At 44.4% G+C, this 27958-nt stretch overlaps 1 long non-coding RNA gene across 1 annotated transcript; it reads left to right on the forward strand.

Annotated features, from left to right (window-relative positions):
• Nucleotides 1-18659: 18659 nt before the first annotated feature.
• LOC127489111 (uncharacterized) lies at nt 18660-27520 on the forward strand. The gene is made up of 2 exons (XR_007917081.2): nt 18660-19094; nt 26140-27520. It is a non-coding gene; the product is annotated as an uncharacterized lncRNA (long non-coding RNA).
• The last annotated feature ends 438 nt before the right edge of the window (nt 27521-27958 follow it).

Here is a 27958-nt window from a genome sequence, read left to right on the forward strand (position 1 = left end):
GTAATTTTCTTTCAGTGCTGCATCTTTCTCTGGCTTAGGGATTAAGGTGATGCTGGCTTCATAGAAAGAATTTGGGAGGATTCCCTCTTTTTCGATTGTTCTGAATAGTTTGAGAAGAAATGGGATTAGTTCTTCTTTAAATGTCTGGTAGAATTCAGCAGTGAATCCATCTGGTCCTGGGCTTTTCTTTGTTGGGAGGGCCTTTATTACTGTTTCAATTTCTGTTTCAGTTATGGGTCTATTTAGGTTTTCTATGTCTTCATGGTTCAATTTAGGTAGATTGCATGTGTCCAGGAATCTATCCATTTCTGATAGGTTTTCCTGTTTGCTGGCATACAGGTCCTTGTAGTAATTTCTGATGATTCTTTTTATTTCTGTGGTGTCTGTTGTTACGTTTCCTTTTTCATCTCTGATTTTATTGATTTGGGTCTTTTCTCTTCTTTTTTTAGTTAGTTGGGCCAATGGGGTGTCAATTTTGTTTATTTTTTCAAAAAACCAGCTTCTCGCTTGGCTGATTTTTTTGTAGTATTTTTTTGGATTCAATCCTGTTAATTTCTTCTCTGGTTTTAATTATTTCTCTTCTCCTACTAGATTTGGGTTTGGTTTGCTGCAGTTTTTCTAGGTCCTTGAGGTGCGCTGAAAGCTCATTTATTTGGTACCTTTCCAATTTCTTGATATAGGCACCTATTGCTATAAATTTGCCTCTCAATACTGCTTTTGCTGTATCCCATAAGTTTTGATATGTTGTGTTGTTGTCTTCATTTACTTTCAGAAAGTTTTTGATTTCTCTTTTGATTTCTTGAATGACCCAGTGTTCATTCAGGAGCATGTTGTTCAGTCTCCATGTGTTTGCATACTTTCTGGGGTTTCCTGAGTTGCTAATTTCCAGCTTCATCCCGCTGTGGTCTGTGAAGCTGCATGGTATGATTCTAATTCTTTGAAATTTGCTGAGACTTGCATTATGGCCTAGTATGTGATCAATCCTAGAGAAGGTTCCATGCACTGCTGAGAAGAATGTGAAGTCTGTAGATGTAGGGTTGAAAGTTCTGTAGATATCTGTTAGATCCATTTGGGCAATAGTGTCAATTAAATCTGCTGTTTCCTTGTTGATCTTCTGTCCGGATGATCTGTCTATTTCTGAGAGTGGAGTATTGAAGTCCCCCAGTACTATTGTATTGGAATGTAAGTCTCCCTTTAAGTCCCTTAACATATCTTTTAAATAGACCGGTGCCCTGTAATTAGGTGCATATACATTTATAATAGTTCCATCTTCCTGTTGAATTGAACCCTTAATCATTATATAGTGTCCCTCTTTGTCTCTCTTAACAGTTTTTGTATTAAAGTTTATTTTGTCTGATATTAATATGGCTACACCTGCTTTTTTTTTGGTTTCTGTTGGCATGGAATATCTTTTTCCAACCTTTCACTTTCAGTCTGCATGCCTCTTTGTTAGAGAGATGTGTTTCTTGTAGGCAACAAATAGTTGGGTTGTGTTCTGTGAGCCAGTCAGCCAAACGGTGTCTTTTAACTGAAGAATTCAGACCATTAATGTTCAATGTGACTATTGATACGTAGTGACTTTGCCCTGCCATTTTCCCGGAAATATTTTCTAGTATATGCTTTGAGCTTCCCATGCTCTTTTACTGGTAGGTGTTCTTCCTTTCCCTTCTTTCATATTGATGGCCGTGTTTCTGTGTTTCTGAGTGTAACACATCTTTAAGTATCTTTTGCAGGGCCGGACGAGTGGCCACAAAGTCTTTCAATTTCTGTTTGCTATGAAAGGTCTTTATTTCACCTTCATTCACAAATGAGAGCTTGGCAGGATATAATATTCTGGGCTGGCAATTTTTCTCTCTTAGCACCTGTGCTATGTCTCGCCATTCCCTCCTAGCCTGTAGTGTTTCTGATGAGAAGTCAGCTGTGAGTCTGATTGGAGATCCTCTGAGAGTAATCTGACGTTTCTCTCTTGCACATTTTAGGATCTTTTCTTTATGTTTCACTGTGGTAAGTTTAATTACCACGTGTCGTGGTGGGGATCTCTTTTGGTCATGTTTATTGGGGGTTCTATGAGCTTCCTGTACTAGGATATCTCTGTCCTTCTCCAAACCTGGAAAGTTCTCTGCTAGTATCTCACTAAAAAGGCCTTCCAATCCTTTCTCTCTTTCCATGCCTTCAGGAACTCCTAGAACTCGAATGTTGGTTTTTTAAATAGTATCCTGTAGATTCCCAACAATATTTTTTAGGTTTCTAATTTCCTCTTCTTTTCTTTGGTTTGACTGTATGTTTTCCTGTGCTCTATCTTCTAAGTCCGATATTCTCTCTTCTGCTTCACCCATTCTGTTTTTAAGGCTTTCTAATGTGTTTGTCATTTGATCTATTGAGCTCTTCATTTCATTTTGATTTCTCTTCACTATCACACTTTCCTGTTCTACTAGTTTCTGAGTTTCATTTTGACTCTTCCTTAAAATTTCATTTTCACGAGAGAGATTTTCAATCCTGTCCATTAAGGATTTCTGTAGTTCAAGGATTTGCTTTTGAAAACTTCTAAATGTTCTTATCATAAATTTTTTGAAATCTGTATCTTGCATTTCTTCTATCTCATCATCTTCATAATCTTGGTTTGGGGTGTTTTGCTTATTTGGAGGCATCATAGTGTCATCGTTGATCTTGTTCCCTCGATTTCTGTGTTTGTTACTCAGCATAGTTAATTCTTCTTGCGTCACTGTGCGTTTTTTTTTTTTTTTTATTTTATATTGTGTCCGTGTTATGTGGACTGCCTGCTGTTGGAGGAGCCTTGGAGGCTTGAGATGGGTGCGGCCTGAGAGCTCTGCCTGGTTCTTCCTGGTTAAGGGTGTGCAAAGGTGACACCCTCAGGTTATGCGTGGTAAATCTCTCTTTTTATTTATTTATGTATTTTATTTATTCAGGGGGTAAGTAACACCGCACGGCACGGCTGTGCAGAATTGATGGTATTTCGCTTCCTGTGTTTGGCTTCTACCCGCAGAGTCCCAGAGTCGGTTTAGGCTCCTCTGGACTCCCACTGGGTTGCCTAGGCTACTGAATTGTAGTGACTCAGTTCCTTAGCTCTCCCCCATTGATATGTAAATCCAGAGAGGGGGCCTGCTCTTTGTCTCTTGGGAATTCTTCAAGCCTTGCAGCCTTGTAACCTTTGCAAGGTTAGGGGGAAGAGAAACCCGAACCTTTTTTTTCCTTCTTTCCGGTAGTGAGTTTGCTGCACTTTCCGGCCCCCCTCTAGATTCTGACCCCCGTTTCCCCACCAATGTCTCGGGTTATTGAGCTCACCTCCCCTTCCAGCACCGATGTGTGGACTCGGAGCCCTGAGCGTCCCAAGTCTCCCCGCTGTTGTCTGTGTGGCATGCACTCCCCTTCGAGCACTGGTGCGCAGACACTGCGGCTTCCGCGGCTCGGTCCCAGGGCTTGGCTTCCGCGCGGTGGGCGACCTTGTTCTCCCAGTAGGTCCTCCGATTCACGGCCACTCGATCCAGAAGAGTTTCCCCTGCAATATTTTCCTGGTTCTTTTTTCTGAGGCTACCGTAACTCCCCTTTTATTAAACTAAATTTTCCCAGACTATCGGTGCGCGCCCTCACATTCCGCCATCTTGGCTCCGCCCCACCCTGGTATGTTTCTAACTCTACCATTTGGGGCAAGTCAGTTTGAGCATGTCCCAAATTGTACATCTCTTCCCTCTCTTATTCCCACTCTTACGTTTAACAGGGATCACATTTCAGTTAAATTTCAACACTTAAGAATAACTGTGTATTAATTACAGAATTAAACCAGTCATATTAAGTAGAACAGACAAAAAAAAATACTAAGAGGGATAATGTATTAAGTTGTTCATTAACAGTCAGGGCTATGCTGATCAAGTCACTGTTTCTCATAGTGTCCATTTCACTTCAACATGTTTCCTTTTTGGTGTTCAGTCAGTTGTCACCGATCAGGGAGAACATATGGTATTTGTCCCTTTGGGACTGGCTTATTTCACTCAGCATGATGTGTTCCAGATTCCTCCATTTTGTTGCAAATGACTGGATTTCGTTGTTTCTTACTGCGGTATAGTATTCTAAAGAGTACATATCCCATAATTTCTTTATCCAGTCTACCGTTGATGGGCATTTAGGTTGGTTCCAGGTCTTGGCTATTGTGAATTGTGCTGCAATAAACATTAGGGTGCAGACCGCTTTTTTGTTTGCCAATTTAAATTCCTTTGGGTAAATTCCAAGGAGTGGGATGGCTGGGTTGAACGGTAGAGTGGTAAACATTCTTAACACCTGTTCCCTTAAACAGGGTACAGCACTTATCACAACAGCTTTGCAGGGTTTGTTTTCAAGCTATGCCGCCTATCATTATATAAATGTTATCTATGTGTTCTCTCAGTCTCCTCATCTGGAAAGTGGGCATGAGAAAGATCTTACTGGCAAGGGTAGATGTGAGCCTCTCAGCTTGTCTGGGCCCTCCTGAAGCCACACGAGTAGACAGTAGTGGAATGTGCTGGGATTCAAGTTTTCTGATGCTTAGGTTTTAGAAACTGGTGGATGTGGCCTCAATAGTGGCCCTGAGCATGTATGTGCTCATTTATGGAAAGAGCTGATCATATGTATCTCAAGATGTGCTGAACAATGGAGAGAGAGTGTAGAGAGCTAAGCACAGAGAGGTGGAAGTGCAAGGGCAACACACTTCGGATGAGAGTCTGCACTGAACTTGAGTCCAGTGTCGAGGGAAATGTCAACTTCCAGGAAGCAGCAGCGGTCTTGGTTGGCTTGGCGATGTGTCTGCTTCTCTCCATTCTTTGCCTCAGAAACCCAGTGGCTGGTCTTTTCGAGTCGTTTTGATTTAGCTGGGGAGCTGCCTCGTTTGCTGCTTCTTGGATTTGAAGTGGGGCTCAGGGAGAATAGATGCCTGTCCTTTCTTTTCTGCCCTGTCTTATCCTTCTCTCTCTTGTTCTCTCAATGGTCTTGAGGCAGATGTTGAGTTGGGGAGGGTGTGGAGGCCACCATCTGTACCCTAAACTCCCTTTTCTTGCTAACTAGACCGTGAGGTGGCCCCAGGGACTGCAGGCAAAGGGACACTAAGCATCTTTTATCCCTTCTTTCTCCAGAAAACACAGGAGAAAGGTTTAATCTGAAGAATTTAATTCAGACTGAGTCAATTTTGTGTGTATTTAATCTCTCTCACCAGTGTTGCAAATTAGGCAATGGAGTATTTTAAAGCTTTAAAGAGCCTTGCTAAGCCTACTGTCCACTTCTCTCATTTTGTGGCTAAACAGGCTTTGAGAAGATGGGGACTTGTTTAAGGTCACATGATTTTTACAGACAGAGCGAGGGCTTGAACTATGGCTCCCAAGTTTCTGCCTACTATACTCTCTCAACACACCACTGTGATTTCTTTGACTTTCTATTTCATGCCTAGTGTTTTTCTTGTTTCCTTTGCTATCTCCAAATTCAGGAGATCAGGGCCAGCTTTGTGGTGTAATGGGTTAAGCCACAGCCTGCAATGCCAGCATCCTATATGGGCACTGATTCAAGATCCAGCTGCTCCACTTGCAATTTGGCTCCCTGCTAATGTGCTTGGGAAAGCAGTGGAGGATGGCCCAATTTTGGGGCTCCTGCACTCTCATGTGAGAGACCTAGATGAAGCTCCTGGCTCCTGGTTTCATCCGGGCCCGGCCCTGTCTGTTGCAGCCATTTGGAGTGTGAACCAGCAGATTGAAGATCTCTCTATCTCTCCTTCTCTTTCTCTGTAACTCTGCTTTCAAATAAATAAAATAAGCCTTTAAAAAATTCAGCAGTTATTTGGTTTAATTAATATGTAGAAGTCCAATAAAAGAAACATGGAATGAACTTAAAAATAATTTTTAAATCAGCTTATTTTTTTTTTTGACAGGCAGAGTGGACAGTGAGAGAGAGAGACAGAGAGAAAGGTCTTCCTTTTGCCGTTGGTTCACCCTCCAATGGCCGCCACGGCTGGCGCGCTACGGCCGGCACACAGCGCTGATCCAATGGCAGGAGCCAGGTACTTATCCTGGTCTCCCATGGGGTGCAGGGCCCAAGCACTTGGGCCATCCTCCACTGCACTCCCTGGCCACAGCAGAGAGCTGGCCTGGAAGAGGGGCAACCGGGACAGAATCCGGCGCCCTGACCGGGACTAGAACCTGGTGTGCCGGCGCCACAAAGCGGAGGATTAGCCTAGTGAGCTGTGGCGCCGGCCTCAGCTTATGTTCTTTAAGTTGATATTTATCCATTTGAATTGTGCTTATAAAGAACTGAAAATGATATAATTTATAGCTTACTGTGAACTATTGACATATAATAATAAAAATGTACTATATCTTCTTTTAATGCATGCAATAGAATATAAAAAGCATAGTTATTTTATACCCATTATCCATTAGAAATACATGAATAAATTATTCTTTAACAGTTGCAAATTTTTTTATCTTGACTTTGAATTTCCATTTCTCTTCTTCTTCAGAATTTCAAATTAATATGTTTTTACACTTAAAAGTCTTTTATTAATCATCTGCATCAAAAATATGCACATAATTTGAAATTTGAATGTTTAACTACCCTTATATATTAAGGCACTTAAGTGTTTACACTGTTTTCTGTATTGGATTACTATTATTTTTAATATGCCATTTTCAGAATACATACATTGCAATTTTTTGCACCTGTTAACCAAATGTAAAAAGTTACTTTGTTGAAAGTTATGTCTTAAATGGATTGGGCTGATCTGCAGCACCATGATTGGGCTGATCTGCAGCACCATGTTCAAGGAGACTTCTGGATACTGGTTGTTGGAAAGCCTGCTGTCTGGTGCCCCAGAGCATGGGGGAGATTTGGGATGGAGGAAGGGCAGGCTTGCCTCTGTACAGTGAGGAAAGTGTGGCTGTTATGAACGGCGAGCTGGGAGAAGGGAGCCGCCATGATGGCAGCCTCCTCCCTGGGCTGTTCTTAGGCAGAATTTGAAGAAAGAGTGTTTAGAAGTCCACGGTTGGGAAAATGATTCCATCAGCATCCTCCACGCACCGGGGGACCTGGGAAAGTCTTCTGGTTTTCTCGTGTGGCCTCGCACCTTGGATCAAAAGCCACCAAGTAGAGATAAGCACACGAGTCTGGTCTTAGTGTGTCAGTGTCCCACTGGAAAGAGAGGTGCTGTAGGGATGTCACGAGATGCTGTAGTGCATCTTGGAGCAGGCTTCTTTTTCTCTCACAGTTTTATATAATGGGTTGCTTAGCTGCTGGGGCTATTTTAAGTGTCAGTCTGAGTACCAGTGACAAGGATGAGTCACACCAGGCCTCCGCCCTGAAGATGCTCCTAGTCAAGAAGGGAAAGGAAACAAGTCCACAGCACTGTCATCGGTGCCCAGGGCCATGCGGGAGGCGGTCAGGATGGAGAGAGAATTTACAGGGGTGGGACCTGGAAGAAGGAAGCTTTCTTGGGAAGACCACATTTTAATTGGCTCTTGAAAACACGGACAGGACTTGGACATTCTGAGGGAGTCGGGAAAGAACATTTCTAGAAAAAGCCAAGGATGACAAAATAAACCTGGGTTGCTCCTTAACTGGTGTCTGCCACCCATCAATCACTGACTTGATGGAAGTCCCCCAGTGACACTTGGGATGGTATCAAGAGAAATGTGATCCAATGCCCGAGACAAATATAGGTGCTTTAATTGCAACACATATTAAAGCCATTAACTTAATTACGGTGATTCTGAGGCTGCGCCTCGCTTTAAAGAGTCACCCTCAGCAACGTGTAGCAATAGCAGCTCCCGTTGGGCTGCTGCCTTTGTGCTCTTCATACTGGGAGGCAGGTTTTATTAGTTTTCTTATAAAGGGGAAACTGAAGCCCTTGGAGGGTCAGGTCTCTCCCCCAACACCAGGTATGTCCCAACTCAGAATGCAGGCAGAAACCTGCCCTTGCTTCCTTGTCTTCTCCGGCACCTGCCTGACAGACCGCTGTGGCTATAAATTCCTCACTTTTCTCCTGGAGGGCTCCTTGCACGCAAATCTGCTCAGGTCAGTAATGGATGCGTGCCTGGGTCTGTGGCTGTTATCACTGTGGCTGTGACCGACTAGGGGCAGTCGCTGGGGGAACAGACAGCCCAAACAAGAGGCCACTGCCTTGGTAAACGTGGGATGTGTGCATTGTTCAGCTTCCAAATAATTGTTGAGCGCATTCACAATAACTCATTCCATCATTCACAAATTCAGCACACAGTTATGAGAACCTCCCTACAAGACCTTCTGCTAGGCACTGGGGAGATGGAGAGAAAATGCCTAGCGTACACTCTGTAGGGCTCCCTGGGGGAGGGGAGGCAGACAGACCTGGACATTGCTCTGTGGAAGAAAGCAGGGCTGGGCAGGCCCAGAGGAGCCCCCACTCCACCCTCTTGTTTCTGTCTCTCCCTAACTCCATCTTTCTTTGTGGTCTCAGGTCATCGTCACAGCCCTGTGGTCAGCACCAGGAGCTGCGTTCACAGACAGGAGAACTGAGGCTCAGGTTATGGCACTGCCCCTAGCATGAAGGTGGGAACCCAGACTGGGGTCTGTCCACCTGTCACACCATCATCAGCTGCCTATTTCACTGAGCCTCCTCCCCCAGGCTGGTCTGTCACGGGTCCCCAGAGTGTAGTAGGACTACTCTCCCCTGCTGCCTCCATGTGTGGGCTTCAGCACCCCTGATCTGCAGCCCCCGTGTTTGTTCTGATCCGAGCTGAGTCATCTGTATCCCATTTCAGGGCATGCTCGCATTCATATGCTTCTCTGCAGAACCGCTGCTTTGTGGAGCGCGGGGGATCCTGTCTGGGGCTCGCTGGGTGGCGCCTTATGTGCGTGATAGGCATTGCATCCTTTCTAAAAGCCAAGGAAGTTTGGATTTTGAACAGAGGATTGTGGACCTGCAGCAGAGCTTAGATCTGGAAGGAAGGAAGGAAGGAAGGAAGGAAGGAAGGGAGGAAGGGAATTAAGGAAGGGAGATGTTGTACAAGGTATAAAATGGAGTGGGCATTAGAAGGCAGGAGGACCGCTTTCTTTTTTGAGGTGAGCCCTGGCTCAGTTCCAGTGCTGCTGAGCTGAACAAGCTAGTCCAGGGGACCCCAAGTGGCAGCAGAAAGCTGGATGTTAGGGTAACTCTCAGATGACACCACTGAGGTCAGAGAGGTCAGGGAACCTGCTGAGGCCTCACGTCTGGTTAGGGTTGCGGTTGGGCTGAAATCCCGGGCTTGAGGCTCCCAGGTCAGGACACCTCAGGCCTCAGCTGTGTGGCCAGGGCTGGGCCTGTCTGGCCGCCAGGAGCAGATGCCTGTGCCTGTGCCTGTGCCTGTGCCTCTGCCCGGCTCCCCTGGGCTGGATGTGCACATGTGGGTGAAGGTATGTCCGGGTTTTTGCCTGCCTCTCTCCGTCTGCTCCCCAGGCACCTGCTGGGCTGTCGGCATTGTCACTGGCTTGTTTACAAGGCGCCCTGGAAGCTCCCCAGGCTCTCAGTCTAAAGGCAGGGCCTGTGTCCAGCCTGTGGTCCCTGTGCTGGGAGGCAGCGGGCACTTGTCCTGTCATCTGACAGCAGCCTGCAAAGAGCTCGTGGATCTATCAGACCCTCCTCCAATTCCCCCGCCCCTCTTGGTTGAGAGTTCAGTGCCATTGCAGAGAGAGAACGGCTGTGGCAGGGCACCTGGGACCTCAGAGTAGATGAGTCGTTGGCACTGACCGGACAGCAGGGATGTCCCTGCCGTAGGAAATGGGGAAGGAGCCCAGAAGACAAGGCCCCAGAGAAGATGGTGCCAAATGAGAGGAGGCAGCCCCAGCGGGCACTGCAGGTGGGGGCCCTGAGGCAGGAGGCAGGGCCCCAGGTTTGGAGAAAGTCTCAGCCGCACTGAGCAGTTCACGATTCCTTGGATATAGCCTCCCCTCTCACCTGGGGAATCTTTTCCTGATTGTAAAACCCCTTCACCTGCTCCACTCTGCAGCTCCCTTGGAGTTCCACTTAGATATTTGCCTCTGAGATGGTTTCTCGGCTTGGCCCTGGTGCCCAGCAGGCTGGGTTTGGGGCCCCAGCACCCCCTACTCCCTGCCTCACACTTCCAGGGCACATGATTCTCGCTGTGGCCCACCCCAGGCAGCAAGCTTATTGAGAGAGGCCCAGTGTGTGGGCCAGAGCTTAATCACTGCAGAACTTGGATCATGTGGAATGAAGAGGCCCATGCAGAGAAAGGAAGCAGGACAGGATGGGCACCTGGCAGGTAAGGCTGTCTCAGGAATACAGAAGGAGCCGCTTTGTTACGACTCAGTCCAGGAAAGGGGCTGGGGCACAGCCTGGTGAGCTGGTGGTGGGCTCCAGCTCTTGAGCCGGCCATCTTCATCGTGACGTTGGATGGAACAGGAGTTAGGGTCTGCTTTGGGACTGAGGCTGCAGGTGGTCTTGGGCCAGGGGAGGAGGCTGCTCCTGTCAACCCAGGCAGGGCCTGACACCACCCTGCTTCCTGGTGCTAGAAACACAGCCAGAGTTCAGCATGTCTGTCCTTAGAGAGAAGGCCTGGGGGCAGGGCTGAAGGAGAAGGTGGAGGCTGGAAGGGAAAAGTGAAGTTGTTTCTTACCTGGGACCAGGCATGTCCCCTTGCACAAGTGACTTAGAGAGCTGAAGAGAATGTCAGGCTCGGAGGAGCTGGAAATGGAGCTCAGGCAGGGCCCTGCTCTGCCTTCTCAGCCCTCCTCTCCCCATTGCAGGGCCATTGCATTCTGGGCTAGTCCACTCCTGGCTCGGGATCGAGGGTCCTTCCTGCCACCAGTAGTGCTCTGGCTCTGGAGCCCCAGGGAGCACTGTGTCCCCTTCCTGGGCAGACTGGACAGCAGAAGATTCCAGTAGCGGTCTGCTGAATAAGACTTAAAGAATCAGGACTTAGTTGTCGACTATGAGCCAGGGACCATGCCAAGCACCTCTTTGCATCTGAACCTTCAAGGATCCTAACCGCTCTGGTGAACCTTCACTGATCCCCGTACTGAGTCATTTGTCATTAGTTCAGTCCATGTGTGCTCATCACTGTCAGACCCTAGTTAATATTGAGATAGCTAGTTAGTGTTCAGTTGGCTTTATATTCTAGTTAGTCCTGAGTTGGCTAGCATAACTAGTCAGTATTCAGTTGGCTAGCATAACTGATTAGTATTGAATTGGCTTTAGATTCTGGTTAGTACTGAGTTGGCTAGCATAACTTGTTAGCATTGAGTTAGCTTCAGATTCTGGTTAGTATATTGAGTTAGCTAGCATAACTGGTTAGTATTGAGTTAGCTTCAGATTCTGGTTAGTATTGAGTTGGCTAGCATAACTGGTTAGTATTGAATTGGCTTTAGACTTCAGTTAGTATTGAGTTGAGTTGGCTAGCATAACTGGTTAGTATTGAATTGGCTTTAGACTTCAGTTAGTATTGAGTTGAGTTGGCTAGCATAACTGGTTAGTATTGAATTGGCTTTAGACTTCAGTTAGTATTGAGTTGAGTTGGCTAGCATAACTGGTTAGTATTGAATTGGCTTTAGACTTCAGTTAGTATTGAGTTGAGTTGGCTAGCATAATTCTGTTTTTCCTTTGCCTGGAACTGTCTTCTTCTGCACAACTAATTAAAAGTGAACTAAAAATAAAATCGCTCTGAGTATTAAAGTGGCAAAAAAGTAAAGCACAATCAAAATAGAATGACTTCTCATTCTCACACAGTAGCAGCTACTTCTTGCTATTCTAGAAGAAAAGCTCTTTTTTTTCTGTCCCCCTTCAAATTATTCTCATTATAATCACTTCAGGAGCCCAAAGAGAAAAGGAGTCTTCAAAGCCAGTGTTTGTTGGGTCTAGGCAATAATCCCTTTAAATTCTATAATTATGTGTGTACAATGGTTAAAAGATTTTGTGGAGTTAGACATGTGATAAGAGTTTTAAAGTTTTTAGGAAGTTTCACAATTTATAAGGCATTCCAGTTAGGATAGGTTTTTAGCTTATTGAAACCAAGCCTTAAGAACTAAAATAAAGCTAACTACAAATGCATTCTGAATCTGGCTTCCTCCCCAGGATGGGGAGAGCTGGAGGAGAATCACTGCCACTTTGCAATGAAAAGGAGTTGGGCTCATTTCAAATTCAGGACTGTGTTTGAGACAGTCCGACAGCTACAGTTACAGAGATAACAACTTAGGGAGAATCTGTGGGGAGACAGACAATAATTTCAAGAGAGATGTGAGCACCCGGTCACTTGGAATGGACACTCACAGTGACCAGAATGAAGCTGGAAGAGCCTGCATATTGCTGAAGGCTGAGTGTGAATTCATGAACAGAGGGACACCCCTGGTGCTACTGCAACTGAGGGGTGCACACCACCCGAGGCTGTTCCCCAAAACCCCGAGAGCTCTATATTCTCATCAGGGCAGGTGCATAAAAGATCGGAATGTGGAGCTGAAAGAGGACGAGACACTGCCCCATCTTTCCCTCATTGCAGAATGCAACCCTAATCTGCAGGGCAGTGGCCTTGTTGTCTGCCATCCAAGGCATGGTGAATACTCATGGCAGCATCTGGAGGAAGGGGCTGGGGAGGACCACAGCTCAGGACAGAATGGAAGGATCAAGTGCTGGGTCCGCGACCTCAGACAGGGAAGAGGTCAGAGGACTAACGTGTGCTGTGATTCAAGGACCCAGGGAGAAGGCCCAGAATTCCAGAGATGGCATCTGCCCACCCCACCCCCACCACTAAGATTTCCATAACAAATCACAGAAGCCTGCTGTTGAGTGAGGTACAAGAATATGGAAGGGGACTCTTTCTGAAACAGCACAAAAGGAAGTTTACAACCCGGAATCAGATAGTGCTCTGGAAAACCCTAAAAATTGCATGTGGAACCCACTAGTGATGGGTGATGCCCTGTGTTTCTCTAAAGCTGAGAACAGCGTATTTAAGTAGGGTGGGAGGTACTTCTCCATCATCTCAGAAACATGGGGGCCACGCTAGCTGTGCCATGGACAGCCATGTTCATGGTGGTTTGGAGAATGATCACCCACAGATACGCAGGGAATGGCCTCCCACTCTGTGCTGCTTTGGCATTTTGCTCAGACTTCAGCATCAGCTCCTCTCACACTGTTCTAGAATACTTAGTTTTCTCCCCAGTTGCCCTGTTGGACTGTGAGCTCAGGATTCGGCTGTATTTTTAGCTCCTAGCACAGTTCCTGACGTGTGTTGGTAGTCAATTAGTGCTCCCTGGATTGATTTGTCTAATTTGAATGCTTCATGAATGTTGGAAAAGACATGATTGAGATTTTGGTATTTATTTTTGGGAGATCATTTTTAGGAATTGATCAGTCTTTACTAATTGGGTAGAATGGGTTCTCTCCTTTGAAATCTGATTTCAATACACCATCCCTTAGGGAGCTCCTATTAGCATATGACATTTCATGGTTGTGTCCTTGCCTCTCCCCAATTATGTTTTGGGGCTAGCAAATGCATTTATGTTCTGTTTCAAACAGAAGGCTAAATGTTCAATGCATTGTCATTATGTGGGAAGCATCTTGCTGTCCTTCAGTGAAAAATAATTGCTAGATTGAAACAGAGGCATGAAAGTTAGGGTGCCTCCTCTCCTCTTTAAAGTGATTTACAGCTTAACAAATGAGGTCACAGTCTTCACCTCATTAAACTTTCACAAGACCTCTGTGATGTAGGGAGGACATAGGTTATTACTCTCATGGTACAGATGAGAAACAGTCTCAGGTATGTAATGTGACTTGTTGAGCCCTGAGACAGGACAAGAGACTTTGATGTTCCAGCTCACAGGTTCTCCATATGTTCTCTGGCCACACTAGCAAAGAGCCCTGCCCAGCCTGGTTGTTTTGTGAAATCTTAATTCTATTGTCTGCTGAGATCCTTGTTAGTATGCTTTGCTGCAGATTGCATTTATTTTTCTATCTTATTAATATGGGTTTGCTGTTCATTCTTCTGTATGTGCAATGCCAACAGGCTTGACTATAGCTGAAATAATTGGACTGTGGTGCTTCTGAGCTGGGAGTTTATTGTCAAGTCAGCTGTCACAGATTCTGCATCAGCGTGAGAGAGCTCAACCATGCAAGGACCTTCCCTCACCCCTTACCTGCGAATCATGCACCGTCAGCACAGGTCATCTTAGGGAATGTTAACTTTGTCATTTGTAATCTAAATAATGGGAAGCGCACCTGGGGAATTGTCTAACTTCTATGTTGTAGCAATGGAAAGATGTGACTCTTTTCTGTTCGGCCTGTTTTTCACAAGAAGCCCAGGTAAGCATTTCTCAGTTTCCTCACCTGTGACCTGTTCACTGATTCATCCACTCATCCACCCAGGCGATCGACATTCACAGGTTGTTAACCTTGGCACAGGCTTGCAGATAAGAGGCAGAGGGAGACATTACCCTATGGGGCTGTTTGTAGCCATAGGGGGGCCCTGGCTGCTGAGTGTGGGGTTGTGTCACAAGGCACGCTCTCTACAAGAGATTGCACTCAGCGTGCAAGGGCAGCTGCCCAGTAGAGGGCCACCAGTCCCCGACAAAGTTAGACTTAGAACCCAGGTTTTCTAACTCCTAGGAATTTTAAAGTCCTCTGTAATGCTTGGGCTCCCCAGGACAGAAACCCTGGTGTGAGTAAGGGGTGGAGGTGAGGGGTGGGCTTTCTGTTTAGAGGTACCCAGTTCTGCCACAGTGTGATGATTTGGAGGCATTTCATGCTGTTAGAAATTGCTGAGGTTTAGGGGATCACAGCAAGGGGGTGAAGATGAAGAGTCTGACAGAGTCCGTGTTCTGCGTGAAGAAGATTGGACCCTTGCTCGCAGGCCCTGGGGAAATGTGGAAGGGCTTTCGGCAGAAGTATGTGTTGCTGAAATCTGACTTTCCAAGAGCTCACTGGGGCAGCAGAGCAGACACAGAGCCGGAGTGGGGAGATACTTCCCATGAAAGATGACGCAGGGCTAGGACAGAGACAGTGATGAGGTGATGCAACTGTCCAGCTAGCGACTCTTGGCAGGCAGAGGCAGCAGGGTGAGGAACTGGCTCAGATGTGCAGTGATTCAAGGCACACAGGGAGTCATGCCCCGGGATTTGCTGCCCACAGACTGTGTGACCTTGCAGCATTCTTGTTTCCTGTGAACCCAAACTTCTGGTTGTCCTAACTGTCTATAGATCCCTACACTGATTACAGAGACAACCTAGTGACCAAGTAAGGAAGGGTGATGTGCAAGTGGTGAGGGACTGGCAAACAGGGTTTGCTTTTATTATTTAAAGTAGGGGTTGGCAAACCATGGCCCATGGACCAAATGTGGCCATGTAGGTCAAGCTGTATTGGATCTCAACTACCCCTTTGTGTGGGGTCTGTGACTGCCTTCCTCTTTCAGTCCTGGAGTTGGGTTATTGCATCAGAAATCGATGGCTCTCAAGGTCTGAACTGTTCAGTATCTGGCCTTCTACTGGCGAAGTGTGTTGCTTTCTGATGTAAGTTGTGGGTTACAGCATTATCACTGTAATTACTAGATGAAGTGTGAAGATCCCATCATCTCTTCCCCTTGTGACTCAACTGCTGTTGGGCGGCAGGCCTGGGTTCTCCCAGGGGTCTGTCTTCCATTGTACCTGGTTAGAATTGTTTCTCATAAGGGAGGGAATAAACTCACTTTGCAGAAATGCTGAACTCATCTCTCCTGCAGAATAAGCACAGAGATGTGTGGGTTTCAGGCTGGGTCACTGCTTGAAAACATGCACACAAGTCCATTGCCAATGAGTTTTGAATCCCCGCATAAAACACGTGTGTTCCTGTTCATCTTCCTTCTTTCCTGGTAGTTATTTTAGTCTGATGGTTGTTCGTGTCACTTATTTCCCAATTTCCTGGAGTAATTTTGTTTCTCTACTTCCTTCTCCCAGCAATTTTCTTTCTTCTATCCCAATTAACAGCCTGTGTAGTAATAAGCAGAAACAAACTAAATTATGGTCATTAGAGCTCCAATATTCAGCTCCAGCCAGAACATGACGTTGTCACTTCTTTGGTTCAAACCCCTTTGCATTTCCTAGCTTGGAGGATGGTAATTACACAGTCACAGACAGACAAGAACAGAGGGAAAGGCCACAGGCCTCCCAGGTTTGCCTCCCTCCCTGTTGTTCCCTTTCTTACAAAAGAAACCAATTTGGCCTAAGTTTTTATGCGAGGCCGCCAGCAATTTTCAGATCCAGAAATATCAGGAGGATTTAGAAGAGGCATGCGCTATTAAATATTGTCTGTGTTTAAAGCAAATAGAGAAGCATGTGAAGCACAAACACAAATTACCTTCATTTTTCACTTTACTTTCACTTGCTAAAGTCAAGTCTGATCTGAAGCCTACTCTGGGACGTGTGCTCTCAAGCCTGAAAACGGTCTCATCGTCCCAGGCCTTATTTCCATGTAGCATCCGAGATGAAAAAAATGCAAGGCAAAAAGAACATCCGTGCTGGCAGAGCTTTTGGAAGCAAGAGAGTCAACACTTCTCACTTCACAGATGGTGCAGCAGCCCAGATGTGCTTATTTATTTATTTATATGGAAACTCCACTGGTTGGCTGTCGGGCACCAGATTTCCTCATTTGTTCAGGCTTCACATGTTCCCTTCATTTGGTGTGCAAAATGGACCATCCTCCAGTACTTACTACTGACCTGAGCTTTTTACTAGTACTGGACACCCCTCCTGACACCTGAGCCCCTAAGAACATTTCTGTGTCCCCAGACGGCTTTTCCCTCCTGCCTGCTCCAGGCATTCAGCCTGTTTTATTCCCCTTTCAATAGCCACTCTCTCCCTGGGGGACCCTTCCACCTGCTACAAAGTGGGATATTGCCACATCGACTTCCTGGCCCTCCTGCCTGATAGCTGCTTTTCTCAGAAGAGTTTTCATGGAAAAAGACATAAACTCCAGGAACAGGTGCAGGAGAGAAATGCACTCCTGCCTCTCAGAATGTGAACATTCCTTGCCTCAGTCTGTGGCTTCTGATTTGCTAATGGAGATGGACTCCAGATGTCCTCATGGATACCTGCTCACTTTTGCAATTCCCAAGGAGATCCTCAAACCTCTGCCCTTGAAAACTCAGCTTTTCTGTTCATCTAGAAATCCTTTCTATTCTCACCAAGGGCTCCTGGAGCCCCATCAAGGTGAGAGCACATGTACATCCCAGCAGTCCCAATAGTGTGATACGTTCTCTGCTCAGGGAACACAGGGTAGCTCAATTGGCTCAAACAAAGAGTGACATGAATACCGGAATAAGCCATTTGAGCATATGCAGAGGAGAGCTCCTACTGATGGGTTGTAGGTAGCGTGTGTGATGATCAAAGTTAAGCTTTGGTAATATAATCTGCCAGTGGTGTGTAGGTTATATTGGAGGGATTAAGTCTGGAAAGCAAGCTGAATTAGGCAGTAGATCAATGACCAGAAGCTGAGGAAAGAGAAACAGAGACTCTGAGACGTGGGAGTACTACACTATGCTTACTGCCCAGCAAGGCAGGGACAACCATACCCATCAGAGCAAAGAGGCAATGCAGGATGGTGATCTCCAGGTGTGAAATGATCCAGAGACGGCTGCAAGCACTGGAATTTCATAGTAAAGTCCAATGGGGCAGCCCTTGTTAGGACTGTTAGTACTAAAGACAAGAGTGGGACTTCTAAAGCCAAAAGCCTCATTGTTTGACCCAGATGCATGGGACTTGGCGAGCCCTGAGCGCGTCAGCTCATGGGTGGTTGTCAGGAGCTTGGTGCTGGCTGACTGCCCCAGGGCTCTGTTGGCTGAGTCTGCACAGTACAAGTTCACCAGGGACTATCTCTTTTTCCTTTCCTTTTCTTTTCTTTTTGCTGCATTTGACTAGTTTTCCAGGGAATTCTCTCAGGGTCTGGGGTGTTCATGCCTAGGCAAATCCACGCATGCACAAGTACAAAACTCAGTCAAGATATTTTTTTTTATCAGAACAAACAAACCCCAAACTTTGCGGTAATCAGAGATCTACCTTCTACTTGTGAATTCAAGGTCTGCATGACCCTGGGCAAGTCACTGCATCTTTTAGCAGTCTCCATTTTCCCACATGTAGTAATATTGAAAAGAGATAAAGCCTGGGGCACAATAGGAACACAACACGGGCTGGCAGCGAGTCGGATTGTGCAGTGGAGAGAAGCTCTTGAAACTGTTGAGGCCTCTTTTGGGTATGAGGATCCTGCTCCTTGTAGCTCCGAGTTCCAGGGGACCCTCCGAAGGCTGTAAGCAGGGTCAGCCTGCAGGGACAGCATGACAAGGTGTGCTGCCAGGGGCTGATCCCTTCCTGATTTCATCCTTGCTGCTGTCTCCTCTCTGCGGACTTGCCTTTCTCTGGGGAGACAGAGAAGATGGATCGTCAGCTTGAAAATGCATCACTCACATCACCATCTGCCTGACCCGTTACAAGATTTAAGCTGTCACTTAATTTGTTCCTCATTAAGTGCAGACACTTCCTCACCTCCTCACCTTTAGCAGAGCTTGGAGGAGGGAGTGGCAAATGTCAGCAGTCAGGTGATGATCAGACACCAGGGCTGTCCTTTCTCAATTCTCCTGGCAGTGCTCAGAGGCTGCAGGAAGGACCTGGTTTCCAATAGGGCCAGGACATTGGGTATGGAGAGCTCAGCTTTATGGACTTTGCTTTAAAGTAATGCCTTTCTGGAGACATTTCTCTTTATGTCATCTTCTCCTGAAATGTTTACCTAACAAGTCCTGGCTGTGCACACAGTATTGAGCTGCGAGCACCCTTCTCAGCCCTCTCCTCCCCCACCTCCCACCTCCTGGGATTGGATTCGAAGTAATCAGCATTTGAATTTCCAGGAGCCCTTCACCTTCTTTGACCCACACAGAATCGCAGATTAACCCATGGGAAGTCGTATGTAACCATGTGTTTATATTCTTCCCTGACTTATTTCCATGGAGAGGTTGGATCATGGAGTGCTTCCAGGATGCAGGCACCAGAGAAGTTCAACTCCTTCCTTCAGGGTGCAACTGCAGTGATGCTGATTTTGTATATTTCAACCTACAGGATCTTGTTCATCCTCAATGTGGTCTTGAGAGGTTAGTATCATTCCATTCTATAGCTAAGTACACTAAGTATCAAATGCAGGTAAATCCTGCTGTTCAGAGTCAAAGTCTGTATGCAAAGTTAGGTCTCCTCTTCTACTCTCTCTCTTTTCACAAGAGTACAGTCTTGGCTACATTTATTCCTAGAGTCTTCTGCGGAGCCAGGAGTGTGTCAGAATCCAGGGTGGAGATGGATATAGCATGAGACTAATGAAGGTGATGCTTCAGGGTCCTCACCATGGGTGCACATGATCATATCTTTCTGTCAAATTCACAAAAATAAGCAATTGTATCTGCAATGGGTTAACAGTCTTGTCTCTTTCTACTCTGACTTCTCCTCCATCACCCTTCCTTTTGAGCTAGGTGACTTGGAGTGGCTGTGGGCCTTTCTGGGATTGGCCAAAGTTGACTTGACTTGGTAATGCATTTGCTTGGGTTCAGTGGGATATACATGTGATCTTAGTCACTTTGGGGGGTCATTGAGTTATGGATTATTGTCCTCAGAGAGGAAAGGTTTCTAGAAATTCTCTGTTCGCTGTGCTGATTCACCTGGCATCAGGATACAAAGGTGTAGGATCAGAGATCATAGAACACATAACGTATGCAATGGCACCAGATGTTAGCAGGTGGTGCAGCAGAAACAAGGTAGCAAGTGGACAGAGCCGGAGCTAGTCTTGGGGAAATTCTGATTATGAGATGAGCAAGACTCTAAGTGAAATGTTTGTTTCCCATTTAATACTCAAATGGAAGTTCTTTCCTGTTGAATATATAGTCAGCTACATACATATACAATTATAAGCCCACTAAACATTTGTTATTTGATGGGAGTCATGTGAAATGGAACTTCTCAAATAATTTGTATGTGTAGGGTGCATCTAAGCCAAAGTTGGGACCACCCACAGCCTCAGGGATGTGTCCATTGGTACAAGAGTACTGCAGTTAGCATAGATGCTTGTGCATAAAATCATGTGGTTTATGCATGTCAGGTACCACTATTAAAAAAATAAGTTTCAATGAGACATTCTAGAAGAAAGGTTGCATTTTGTTTCTGTATAAATAGGTATAGCAAATCGTTGTCATATGACAAGAAGATCAAAGCATATGCAATCACAAAATGTAGACAAAAGATTGTAAGGGTATATCAGACAGGTAATTAAAAAGAAAAAAGACTATGTTGTTTTCTAGATGTTGTGATATTTATAAGATTTGTCTATTTTTGACATTTATACTTTATAAAAATTTTATTTCAAATTCCAAATAATTACTTATTTAGCTTAATTTTAATCTTGTCATTTTATATTCTTTTACTAGTAGAATCACCTCACATTGTAAAATTTCAGGTTTCAGAAAAATTACATCCATCCTGGCCAAAGGACAAGCTGTAGAATACTGTGACTGTATTGGCACTGGTAGTGCTATGTCTTGCAGATGGAGTCAGGATTACAGCAGGCTATAGGGTGGGAAATATAGAGAAAATTAAGATTTGTCCCATGTTGTCATTGGTCAATCAGTAATAAAAAGCCTCCCATCAAAGAAAATTCCAGAACCTGATGGCTTCCCTGATGAATTCTACCAAGTAATTAAAGTATAATTCATGCCAGTTCTTCTCAAACTCTTCTAAAAAGCTGAGAAAGAGAGAATATTTCCAAATCAATCTATGAGGTCAGCATTACCCTGTCAAGGACATAACAACAGAAAAAGAAAACTATAGACAAATTATCCCTGATGAACAAGATGGAAAAAAAATTCTCAATAAAATTCTAGCAAAGTTCATTAGCACATTAGAAAGATTATTCACCGTGATTGAGTAGGATTTATTCCAAGGATGCAAAGATGATCCAGTGTATGAAAATCAATAAATATGATATGCCATAGTAACAACATGAAGGATAAGGATAAAAACCACACTATCAATTTAATATATGCAGATCTAGCATTTGACAAAATTTGACATTTTTTAACATTACAAAATATAAACAAAGAAGGCTATGTCCCTCAACACAATAAAGGCCATGTATGACAAACCCACAGCTGATTCATTCCCTATTAAATGTTGTTTTGTAGGATACAAAATCAACATATAAAAATCAGCAGCATTTCTATGTACTAACTACCAAGAAATCAAGAAAGTAAAAAAGAAGCCAAGAAAACTATCCTACTTACAATAGCTACAAAAATCCTTAGGAATCTCTATACTGAAAATTAAAAAGTGTTGATGAAACTGATTGAAAAGAACACAAGCAAATGAAAAGATAGCCTATATTTGTGGACTGGAACAATTAATACTGTTAAAATATCCATACTACCCAAAGCAATCTACAGATTCAGTGAACTTCTTATCAAAATATCAGTGACATTTTTCATAGAAGCAGAAAAAATCTCAAATTTGCATAGAATCATAAAAAGTCCCAAGTAGCCAAACAATCTTGAGCAAAAAGAACAAAGCTGGAAAGAACACAGGACCTGATTTCAAATTATACTGCCAACCTGCAGTAACCCAAGCAGAATGGTACCAGCATAGAAAGAGCCATAGGCCAATGGAAGAGAATGGGCAGGCTAGGAAAAAAAAAATCCACACTGTTGCACCCAATGGCTTCTGATAAGGTTCCAGGAACACCCAATGGTGAAAGGACATTATCTTCAACAAATGATGTTGAGAAACAGGATATCCATATGTAAAAGAATTAAATTAGACCCCATCTCTCACCAAATACAAAAAATCAACTCATGAGAGATTAAAGACTTAGAAAACCTGAAACTATGAAATTACTACAAGAAAACATAGAGGAAATGCCCCATGACATTGAAATGGGCAATGGCTTTTAGATGTGACTCCAGAAACACAGTCAACAGAAACAAAAAGTAGACAAATGGGATTATGTCAAACTAAAAAGTCTTTGTGCGGAAAATGAATAGAGACAGCCTACAAGGGCTGGTGCTGTGGCACAGTAGGTTAAACTTCTGCCTATGGTGCTGGCGTCCCATACGGGCACTGGTTCATATCCCGGCTGCTCATCTTCTGATCCAGCAGTAGAAGATGGCCCAAGTGCTTGGGCCCCAGAAGAAACTCCTGGCTCCTGGTTTTGGATTTGCCCAGCTCTAGCTGTTGCGGCCCTTTGAGGAGTGAACCAGTGGATGGAAGACCTCTCTCCCCCTCTCTCTGTAAGTCTTCCTCTCAAATAAATAAATAAGTCTGTTTTTTAAAAAAGAAAACTTACAGGGTTGGGGAAAATATTTGCATACTATACATGTAACAGGGAGTTAATATCCTAAATATACAAGGAAGTGAAAGAACTCAGTAGAGAAGGAAATAATTCAATCAAAATCAGCAAGACCAGAATAGACATTTCTCAAAGAAGATATACAAATTGCCAACAAGCAGATGGAAAAATTCTCAACATCATTAATCATGAGGGAAGGGCGAGTCAAAGCCACAGTGAGACAGTATGGATTTAATCAGCTTTTTGTTACCCTAACCAAGGTACCCAAGAAGATCTTCTTGGGAGGAGGAAAAAGGGTTATTTTTGTTTGCGGTCGGAGGTTCATAGCTGAAGCTGAGGTCGTCGCATTAGTCTGGCCTGGTGCAGACCTGCAATGACAAAGCCCGTGTGAAGGACGGATCACATGGTGAGCCATGAAGCAGAGAGAAAGGAAGAATGCTCGGCTTATGCAGTCAACCCTCTCATGAAAACCAGCCTCTGAAGGCAAACCCTTGAGGACCTAAAGACTGCCCACTAGGCCCGCCTTTCAGAGACCATAGTCCAATCAAGTCTCAACACTTAATCCATCAACTGATAATATACGTCTGTGGGATTTAAATGTCTGGAGAAGTTTATTTCATCCACAATTCCCCCAGAGTTATGTTCTTCTCATGTACAGCATACAATGATTCCATCTCCACAAGTCTCCAAGTCTTAATCCTACATGAACTAAAATGTTTGAAATGCATTTTCTCTTCTGACCTCCAAGCCAAACTCTTTAACTGTGAACCCCTGTACAATCAAAGCCAAGGTTCAAGATGCAATGACAGACAGTTAGAGGGTGTACATTTCCATACTAAACAGGGGGAACAAGGAAATAGGAAGGATGAATTGGGCCACAGCAAAATGACAACCAGTGAGGCAAGCATTAAGTCCTACAGTTCCACGTCCAAGATCCGAGGCACACAGTTGTGGGGGCTGGGCTCCCCATAAGTTGTAGTCTCAACTCTGCAGTTCCTCTGGGCATTATTACCCTGGTGAAGACTCTGGAGTCAGCTCCGACCCCACATTTCCTCTTTGTATCACCAGAGTGGAGACGTCTTGCAGTAGCTGATGCGGGTCTGTCAGGACCCACAATTTGTCTGAAACTTCCTTCGAAATCCAGGTGGAAGCCTCCATGCTTCCACAGCTCTTGGTCTTTGCCCACGCGGCTGCTGCCTGAGGCCACTCATTGATGTCTTCAAGTTTCCCAGGTTTGCCTGGCACACGGCTTGAGGCTTTGCTTGTCACTTCACATTGTCTTGACTTTCCTAGGATCTCCCTTGCAACTCTGCTCTCATAACTTTGCTACTTTTTGCTCCATGCAAGGGCTTCAGCCCTCCAGCAACACTTCGTCTAGCTTCCCAGGCTTTCTTTTAAAACCTCAGTGGAAGCTTCCACGACCCCATAACTCTTACACTTTGCACACCTGAGAAAGCATCGTGTGGATGACACCAAGTGTGCCACCAGTGGAGCTATGCCTGGATCCTGCAAGCTAGACCTCAGAGGTAATCCTGAGTGAGGAGGGTACCCCGGGACTCTTTGCTGAAAGGATTCAGTCCCGCAACATCTTTCAAACAAACTGGCACTTCTTAGGCTTCTGATGGGGACAGGAAGGGAAAGGTGTGCCTCAAAGGTCTCTGAGATGCCTTTGGGTTCTTTCTCCCATTATCTTGCTCATTAGCATGGGGCTCTCTTACTTGAGATTACTCTGTAACAATAAGTTTCTCCTCCTCACTTTCCTGTACTGAATAAATATTTTCTTTTTTCTTGTTAAAAATTTATTTATTTATTTGAAAGAATTACAGAGAGAAGAGACAGGTGGGGAGTTGGGGGGAGAGAATCATCCATGCGCTGAGTCACTCCCCAGATGGCTGTAGCTGCTGGGGCTGGTCCAGACTGAAGCCAGGAGCCTGGAACTTCATCCAGGTCTCCCACATGGGTGCAGGGGCCCAAGAACTTGGACCATCCTCCTCTGCTTTCCAGATTTGTTAGCAGGGAGCTGGATCGGAAGTGGAGCAGTCAGAACTCAAACTGGTGCTCAGATGGGATGCTGGCATTTATCTGGTGGAGGCTGTCAGTGGGGGAACATGTGCAGAGGAATGATCACATGGTGATCTGGCAAACACAGAGGCACAGGAAGCACACCTGGCTTATATAACCTACCCTCTTGTCAGAAGTAGCTTGTAGCTTCCAAAGTCAAGTCGCCAGTGACCTAAAGACCGCCCGCTAGCCCTATCTCTCAGATGCCATGATTTGATCAAATCTCCACCCTTTCTTAATCCACCAACTGTTAACATAAGCCTTTGGTGTTTAAATGGTTGCATGAGACTGGGGAATCCAAATTCTAGTCAATTCATAACATATCACCTCACTCTAGTTAGAATAGCTATTTTCAGAGATAGGATAACAAGTAGTGGCAAGGATGTACAGAAAACAATATCTTTCTACATTGTTGGTTAGACTGTAAGGAAGTATACCCATTATGGAAAGCACTATGTATATTTCTCAAAAAATTAAGACTAGAACTACCATATGACACAGCAATCCTACTACTGGGTGTATAGCCAACGGTAATCAGTTGTTGAAGAGATATCTGCATTCCCATGTGAAGCACGACAAGGACTCACAATTGCCAAGATATAGAACCAGCCCAAGTGTCCATCAACAGACAAATAGATAAGAAAACATGGCGTATTATCAACAGGATACTATTCAGCCTTAAAAATGAACGATAGCTTGTCACCTGCAACAACAAGGCTGAGCCTGGAGGGATTGTGTTAAGTGAAATAAACCAGGCACAGAAGACAGATATGATCTCATTCATTTGGAGAATCTTAAAAAAGTGATCTCAGAAGTACATTATAAGGGCCAGTGCTGTGGTACAATGGGTTAAAGCCTGTTAAAGTCTGCAGTGCTGGCATCCCATATGGTCATTGGTTCGAGTCCTGGCTGCTCCACTTCCAATCCAGCTCCTGGCTTCTGACTTCAGATTGGCACAGCTCTAGCCCTTACGGCCACTGGGGAGTGAACTAGCAGATGGAAGATCTCTCTCTCTCTCTCTGTCTGTCTCTGTCTCTATCTCTATCTCTATCTCTATCTCTATCTCTATCTCTATCTCTATCTCCTTCTCTCTGTAACTTTTTCAAATAAATAAATCTTAAAAAAAAAGATATATAGCACAGAGTGGTGGCTACCAGCATCCAGGAGTGTTAGTGGGGTGGGATTGGGAAAATGTTGGCAAAGGATGCATAATTTGCATAATTATAGTTAGATAGGAGGGATAAATTCAGAAGATCTATTGTACAACTTTGTGACTATAGTTAATTACAATATTTTATATTTGAAAATGCAAGCAGTGGAATTGTTCTCATCACAAAAGTGATAACCTTATGAAGCAATGCCTTGTTTAATTAACTAGATTTTACCATTTCACCATGTATATCTACTTCAAAACATCATGTTGTATATGATAAGTACATACATTTTTATTTGTCAATTAAAAATGAAAAAGAAACAGAAGTGTTTCAAAATAGTTTGCTCCACTTTGACTTAACTTCCAGGCCAGCCTTTGAAAACAGGGAATCCTGAATGCAACCTTACAACAGGCTCCTGAAACATAAGAAGTTGAGAGAGAGGAGGGAGAGTGGAGAGAGAGAGAGAGAGAGAGAGAGAGAGATTATATTGCACTTACTGCAGAGAAGAACAAAGGATAAACTTTTAGTCTGCGTTACCAGAGTATTATTTACCTTTCTGAATCTGAGCTCCGGAAACATACTGATATTTCTTCTGTCCTTTAGTGTTCACATTTGAAAGCATCAAATTGACTCATCGTGCTTCCTCTCGATTCTCCAGCCACAAGCCCGCTCATATCCAAGACCCCAGTTATGTCCTGCCTCTTCCAGAACTTTCCTCATTCCAACCATCTTTTCTACTTAGGTCCCTCCTTGGAAACTTTTTATCTTTAACAACTTCCAGCTATGTGTGCTTGTGCACCTTATAACCTCTTTGAGAGTCAAGTTCTGCTATGTCTGTAAGGCAGGGATGGATAGTATTCAAATAAACACTGCCTTGTGTACCTAAAGGGCTGCCATGAGTACCGAATATGCCATGGTGGAGAAAACATTCATTGAGCTGTGAGTTATATGCTGCAGTAGTAGAACTCACTCTGCTGATTCACCCTACTGATGCAAAATTCCCCCAGTTAGGCCAGAAGTTGGTTACGGTGTTAATGATTTTGAGACACCTGCAGCTCCTTATACAAAGTAAGTGCACAATCAACATTTGGGGGTGATATGGTGGAGTCTAACTCAGTTTCTGGAGTCAAGTCTGGGCTGGAATTTCATACTGTTTGCTATCTTTGTGACCATGATTAGTTAATTAATGTTGCAAGAGCTTCTGTCTCTTCTTTATAAAATGGGGAGGAAAAATAAATACTTTGGAGAAAAGTTGAGAAAATTAATGAGACTGGCCGGCGCTGTGGCTCACTAGGCTAATCCTCCTCCTGCGGTGCCGGTACTCCAGGTTCTAGTCCCGGTTGGGGCGCCGGTTCTGTCCGGGTTGCTCCTCCGCCAGTCCAGCTCTCTGCTGTGGCCCAGGAAGGCAGTGGAGAATGGCCCAAGTGCTTGGGCCCTGCACCCATATGGGAAACCAGGAAGAAGCACCTGGCTCCTGGCTTTGGATTGGCGCAGTGCACCGGCCATAACGGCCATTTAGGGGGTGAACCAACAGAAGGAAGACCTTTCTCTCTGTCTCTCTCTCTCTCACTGTCTAACTTTGCCTGTCAAAAAAAAAAAAAAAAAGAAAAAAAAAGAAAATTAATGAGACTATGCATATAAAGTGTTAATATGCCTCTGATCATAACACCTAGTAAATTTGTATTTGAAAAACATTATGAAAGTATTTACTAGTATTTGTTTCATAGCTCTTCTAAACACTGGGGGTATATACATGAAAGAGACTCAAGGTCACTTATAATCAACAAAATGCAAATTAGAACAACAACAAGATATTACTTTAAAGCACAACATGTAGGAAAAATCTAAAATATTGACACTATCAAGTATTACAAACTATACAGAAAAGAAACTGTGGTTAGTGGAAGTATAAACTGGCATTTTGGAGGGCAATTTTAAGATTTCTATTCAATTTAAAGTATGCATCCACTTTTAACCCAGCAATCCCACTTCTCAATATTTACCCTATGGAAACATTTACATATGTAAATTATGGAACATTTACCAGGGTTTCCACTGCCACATTGTTTACAAAAGTGAATACCTGGAAAATAATTAAATATTCATCATTAGGGAATGTAATCTTTGGTGCAATCATACTATAAAATACTATAAGCCAATCTAAAAAGAAGGTATGAATAGAGCGAGCCATGTTGACATGGAAGGATTCCATAGTAATGTTAATAAATAAAAAAGCAAAATATAGACCAATGCATAATTTATGCCTAAAAATATCCAGCAAGCAACACTCTACTTCTGTGTGTGTCTATGTGAACACACGGGAGAAAGCTGATGGAAATGGTCAAACTGCTGTTAGTGTTTTCCCCTGAGGAAGGGCTGGAGTTACCAGAGTGGTGGAAGGAGACCTGTAGTATTCTGCCTA

This window comes from Oryctolagus cuniculus, chromosome 2, assembly GCF_964237555.1.
Source record: "Oryctolagus cuniculus chromosome 2, mOryCun1.1, whole genome shotgun sequence".
Classification (NCBI taxonomy): domain Eukaryota; kingdom Metazoa; phylum Chordata; class Mammalia; order Lagomorpha; family Leporidae; genus Oryctolagus; species Oryctolagus cuniculus.